Below are 6,643 nucleotides of genomic sequence, written 5' to 3'. Positions count from 1 at the left end.
ACTTCCTGGCCTTGAGAACTGTGAGCAATAAATATTCCTTTTTTTTCCTTCCTTCCTTCCTCCCTCCCTCCCTCCCTCTCTCTCTTTTTTTTTTTATTTTTCTCTCTTTCTTTCTTTGACTGAGTTTCACTCTTGTTGCCCAGACTGGAGTGCAATGTCACAATCTCAGGTCACTGCAACCTCTGTCTCCTGGGTTCAAGTGATTCTCCTGTCTCAGCCTCCTGAGTAGCTGGAATTACAATCCACTACCATGCCCGGCTAATTTTGTATTTTTTACTAGAGACGGGGTTTCTCCATGTTGGTCAGGCTGGTCTTGAACTCCCAACCTCAGGTGACCTGCCCACCTCGGCCTCCCAAAGTGCTGGGATTATAGGCTTGAGCCACTGCACCCGGCCTCTTTTTTCTTTTCTTTTCTTTCTTTATTTTTTCCTTCCTTCATACCTTTCTTTCTTCCTTTCTTCCCTCCCTCCCTTTCTTCCTTCTTTCCTTCTTGCTTTTCCTTCCTTCCTTCCTTCCTTCCCCCCTCCCCTCCCCTCCCTCCCTCCCTCCCTTCCTTTCCTTCCCCCCTCCCCTCCCCTCCCTCCCTCCCTCCCTCCCTCCCTCCCTTCCTTCCTTCCTTCCCCCCTCCCCTCCCCTCCCTCCCTCCCTCCCTCCCTTCCTTCCTTCCTTCCCCCCTCCCCTCCCATCCCTCCCTCCCTCCCTCCCTCCCTCCCACCCTCCCTTCCTTCCTTCCTTCCTTCCTTCCCCCCTCCCCTCCCCTCCCCTCCCCTCCCCTCCCCTCCCCTCCCTCCCTCCCTCCCTCCCTCCCTCCCTCCCTCCCTCCCTCCCTCCCTCCCTCCCTTCCTTCCTTCCTTCCTTCCTTCCTTCCTTCCTTCCTTCCTTCCTTCCTTCCGAGTCTCACTCTGTTATCCAGGGTAAAATGCAAGGTCTTAATCACAACTTACTACAGCTACCACCTCCTGGGCTCAAGCAATCCTCCCACTTCAGCCTTTTGAGTAGCTGTGACTACGGACATGTGCCACCATGCCCAGCCCATTTTTCCATTTTTTTGTAGAGACAGAGTCTCACTCTGTTGCCCCGGTGGGTCTTGAACTCCTGGGCTCAAGCGATTCTCCCACGTGGGCCTCCCAAAATGCTGGAATTGCAGGCATGAGCCACATGCTGGGTCAATTTCTATTGTTTATAAACCACCCAGTCTATTTTGTTGTAGCAGCCGGAACAAACTGCTTTGGTAGAATACAAGACCTACTGAGATGGTGCCTCTCCCGCTGCCACTGGCTTTGATCTCTAGATCGTCCTGGGCAAGGAACTGAAAAGAACAAAGAGGAAGATTTAAGGGTGGAGGAGGCAGCAAAGTGAGGGTCAAGTGCAGGGGGATGTGGAGCCTGAACTGTCACTAAGGCCTCGGTTATTCCCTAACCTGGGACCTGGTGATTAATTTTCCATCTCTCTACATGCAGATGGTTTTTCTTTTCCCTCTTCAGAAAGCATTTGTGGTGTCTACACTCTCATAGATCAACTGGAACTGCTCATTTAGCCTATTTTTTTTCTTTTTGATGCTGGGTCTCAGTCTGTAGCCTAGGCTGGAGCGCAGTGGTGTGATCTCAGCTCACTGCAGCCTCTGCCTTCTGAGCTAAAGCAATCCTCCTGTCTTGGCCTCCCAAGTAGCTGGGACTACAGGCATATGCCACCACACCTGGCTAATTTTGTTTTTTGTATTTTTCTGTAAAGACAGGGTCTAACTATGTTGCCCAGACTGGTCTTGAACTCCCGGCATCAAGTGATCCACCCACCTCTGACTTCCAAAAGTGTTGGGATTACAGGTGGGAGTCACTGTGCCCAGCCTTTTTTTTTTTTTTTTGGAGACAAGAGTCTTGCTTTGTCATCCAGGCTGGAGTGCAGTGGTGCAATCCCAGCTCACTGCAGCCTCTGTCTCTCAGGTTTAAGCAATTCTCCTGCTTCGGCCTCCTGAGTAGTTGGGATTACAGGCATATGCCACCATGCCCAGCTAATTTTGGTATTTTTAGTAGAGACAGCATTTTACCATGTTGGCCAGCCTGGTCTCAAACTCTCAACCTCAGGTGATCCGGCCACCTCAGCTCAGGCTGTGTCCTAATGTGCATCCCTAGAATCTGTTCTCTTTGTAGCATTTCCAAGGTTCCTGTGCATAGAGCTCCCACGAGCCCCTTCTCACTGGCATCTCTGTACCTCTCTATTTTTCTTTGCCTTTTCTAATTGATGCATAATGGGCCAGATGCAGTGGCTCATGCCTATAATCCCAGCACTTTGGGAGGCCGAGGTGGGTGGATCACTTGAGATCAGGAGTTTGAGCAGCCTGGCCAACATGATGAAACCCTGTCTCTACTAAAATATACAAAAATTAGCTGGGTGTGGTGGCAGGTGCTTGTAAATCCCAGCTACTTGGGAGGCTGAGGCAGGAGAATCACTTGACCCCAGGAGGTGGAGGCTGCAGTGAGCCAAGACTGTGCTATTGCACTCCAGCCTGGGCAACAGAGTGAAACTCCATCTCAAAAGAAAAAATTGATGCATAATGGATGTACATAGTTTCAAGGCACATGTGATAATGAAACTCATTCATATAATGTGTAAAGATCAGATCAGTGTACCTCAGATATCCATCACCTTAAATACTTGTCTTTTCTTTATGCTAAAATCATTCTAATTCTTTTCTTCCAGCTATTTTGAAATATGCAGTAGATTATTGTAAATACAGTCACCCTACCAATCTATCAAATGTTCGGTCTTATTTCTTCTATCTAACCATATGTTTGCATCCATTAATCAACTTCTTTTCCTCCCTCCCTTTCTTCCTACACTTCCTATCCTCTGGCAACCACCAATCTAATCTCTATCTTCATCTGCAGCTACTCTTGTTTTCCTCACTGCATTCTTACATCAGCCAGAATAAAATTTTAAAAATTCACAGCCAAGCCAAACATAGTGGCTCACGTCTGTAATCCCAGCAATGCAGGAGGCCAAGCAGGGAGGATTGCTTGAGCCCAGGAATTCAAAATATTCCTGGGCAATTTAGCCAGACTCCATCGCTACGAAAAAAAAAAAAAAACACTAAAAATCGAGTCGGGCAAGGTGGTGCATGTCTGTAGTCCCAGCTACTCAGGAGGCTAAGGCAGGAGGATTGCCTGAGCCCAGGAATTTGAGGCTGCTGTGAGCTATGTTTGTGCCACTGCACTCCAGCCTGGGCGACAGAGTGGGACCCTGTCTCTAAAAAACAAAAAATAACAACAAAAAAAATAAATTAATTAATTTTTTAAAAAAATCACAGCCAGTCACCAAAATCTCACTGCCTATAGGATCAAGTCCTAATTCTCGCCATGGCCTTGCAGCCCTCACTGCTGAGCCATGCTAGCCTCAAAGCCTCCTGATAGCCTGCTTTATCTGCTGTTCTCCCTTCTGACCACTCTTGTGCTTGACTGGCTCTGGGTCTCCACTCTATGCTGTTCCCTATGTCAGAAACATTCTTCCTAGGCCAAGAACAGTGGTTCATGCCTGGAATCCCAGAACTTTGGGAAGCCAAGGCAGGTGGATCACATGAGGCCAGGAGTTCAAGATGAGCCTGGCCACCATGGTGAAACCCCATCTCTACTAACAGTACAAAACGTAGCCAGGCATGGTAGTACATGCCTGTCATTCCAGCTACTGGGGAGGCTGACACAGGAGAACTGCTTGAACCCAGGAGGGTGAAGGTTGTGGTGAGCCAAGATTGTGCTACTGCACTCCAGCCTGGGTGGGTGAGTGAGACTCTGTCTCAAAAGCAGAAGAAGGAGAAGGAGGAGGAGGAGGAGAAAGGGGAGGAGGAAAAGGGGAGGGGGGATGAGGAAGAGGGGGAGGAGGAGGGGGGGAGGAGGAGGAGAAAGTGGAGGGGGAGGAGAGGAGGGAGGAGGAGGAGGGGGAGGAGGAACAGTGTTCCTTTCCCTCTGCTTTCTTCGTCTTGACAACTATTTGTCCAAGACATTCCACTAAACAATGCATGACCTTAGACTGGTTGTTTTACTTCTCTTCTTTTTTCGTAGAGATGAGTTCTCGCTATGTTGCCCAAGGTGTCGTTTCTTTTTATTTATTTATTTATATTTTGAGACAAAGTCTCACTCTCAGGTGACCTCGGCTCACTGCAACCTCTGCCTCCTGGGTTCAAGCGATTCTCCTGCCTCAGCCTCCCAAGTAGCTGGAATTGCAGGCATGCCCATCTCCGGTTAATTTTTGTATTTTTAGTAGACATGGAGTTTCACTATGTTGACCAGAGTGGTCTCGAACTCCTGACCTCAGGTGATCCATCCACCTCAGCCTCTCAAAGTACTGGGATCACAGACATAAGCCACCGTGCCAGACCCATTTCCTTCTAGATTGTACATTCCATAAGAGCAGGGACCATGGATCTTTCACAACATAACCCCAAATACCTAGGAGATTCACTGGTACATAGTAGATGCTCAGGAAATGTTGGTGGAATAAATGAATCAATACATTGACAGTATAGCCACATTTCCAATGCTTATGATATCATCTTGAGGAGGGAGATCAGCAGGGACATGATGCTTGGCCTCATCTCCAATACCACCTCTGCGTGGACTCTGGCCTGCCCCTCAGTGCCATACCTTTGCTGACCGCTGCTGGTAGGCATTGTTGTCATCAATCTGCCAATTCACATTCAAGGCTCTCTTGGGGGCACTGATCTGAACACGGAGATCCTGGACACCCTCGAAGGGAACATCTTCGCGGAAGCGGGTCAGAGCTTCAAGGGCCACCACCGTGGTCTGGGTGTTGGAATGGGGTGGGGAGGTGTGTGGGGGGGGGAGGGGTATGTGGATCAGCACCACAGACAGCACCCAAGAAACCACTGGGCGGCACGTCAAGACCAAGGACAGCTCCACCCCCCCTCCCCCCCTGGGCTGGGCACGTCAGCACCTTGGCTAGCGACCCTGGCCCCCACCTCCCGGAGGTCCCCATCACCTGGGTGGACCCGAAGCCTCCTCCAAGCTCCCGCTTCTCTAGTAGCCACTTGGCAATGGGGTGTGTCTCATTGTGCCGGCCAAGCTCCAGCTTCTGCATGAGCGCATAGGCTGTGGCCTCAACAGTGTACAGGGGGCCCAGCTTCTGCTCATCCACTGGCCAGTGGGTTTTGTCTAGAAATAGGGATGCCCGGCTTTTCACCCAGAGCTGGGCCTGCCCACCTTAACCTGCTCTCTCCTGTGCCATCTGGCCCAGTTTTCTCATCTGTCATCTTATTGATCACCTACTTTATTTTTATTTTTGTAGGGGGGGTGGGGGTGGTTCTCATTATGTTGTCCAGGCTGGTTTCGAACTCCTGGCCTCAAGCCATTCTCTCACTTTGACCTCCCAAAGTGTTGGGATTACAGGCATGAGCCACCGTGCCCAGCCCTCATCGCCTACTTTATGTGAAGCTCTTTGCTAAGGAAACGTGGACATTCCATTTTCAGAACGACCCTAGGAGACAGGACTCCATTTACCAATGGAGAAATTGAGTTAAAAAAAAAAAGTTCCTGGCTGGGCGTGGTGACTCATGCTTATAATCCCAGAACTCTGGGAGGCCGAGGCAGGTGGATCCCCTGAGGTCAGGAGTTCCAGACCAGCCTGGCCAATATGGTGAAACCCGGTCTCTACTAAAAATACAAAAAAGTTAGTTGGGCGTGGTGGTGGGCACCTATAATCCCAGCTACTCAGGAGGTTGAGGCAGGAGAATCGCTTGAACCTGGGAGGTGGAGGTTGCAGTGAGCCAAGATCATGCCATTGCACTCCAGCCTGGGTGACAAGAGTGAGACTCTGTCTCACCAAAAAAAAAAAAAAACAAAAAAACCAAAAAAAACGGTAAAAGTTCCTTTAGGTCTCTCCAGTCCCACTGCAAGCAAATTGACCTAGCTCCACTTTCTTTGCCTTGTGGAATGTAGCAGACGGGATGTGGATCCTTGGGGATGCGGTAGAATCAACCAGGGGAAGATTTTATAACCTCTCCATCCTGCTGGGCTCGGTGGCTCACACCTGTAATCTCAGCACTTTGGGAGGCTGAGGCAGGCGGATCATAGAGTCAGGAGTTTGAGACCATCCTGGCCAATATGGTGAAACCCCATCTCTACTAAAAATACAAAAGTTAGCCAGGCATGGTGGTGGGTGCCTGTAGTCCCAGTTACTTGGGAGGCTGAGGCAGGAGAATTGCTTGAACCCAGGAGGTGGATGGTTGCAGTGAGCCGAGATCATGCCATTGCACTCTAGCCTGGGTGACAGAGCAAGAGACTCTGTCTCAAAAAACCAAAAATCAAAAACAAAACAAAACAAAAAATCCCTCTCCATCCTTGACAACACCAAGCACTCTTTCCACCTCAGGGTGTTTACTTGTGCTGTTCCCTTTGCTTGGAATGTCCATGGTCTTTCATGAAGGTGTACCTTAAAAATAAGGTTTTCTTGAGACAGTCTTGCTCTGTCGCTGAGGCTGGAGTAGAGTGGCGAGATCTCAGCTCACTGCAACCTCTACTTCCCAAGTTCAAGTGATTCTCCTGCCTCAGCCTCCTGAGTAGCTGGGATTACAGGCATGCACCATTATGCCTGGATAATTTTTATACTTTTAGTAGAGATGTGGTTTCACCATGTT

Source organism: Callithrix jacchus, chromosome 22 (genome assembly GCF_049354715.1).
Source record: "Callithrix jacchus isolate 240 chromosome 22, calJac240_pri, whole genome shotgun sequence".
Classification (NCBI taxonomy): domain Eukaryota; kingdom Metazoa; phylum Chordata; class Mammalia; order Primates; family Cebidae; genus Callithrix; species Callithrix jacchus.
Note: the sequence above shows the minus strand (reverse complement) of the source record.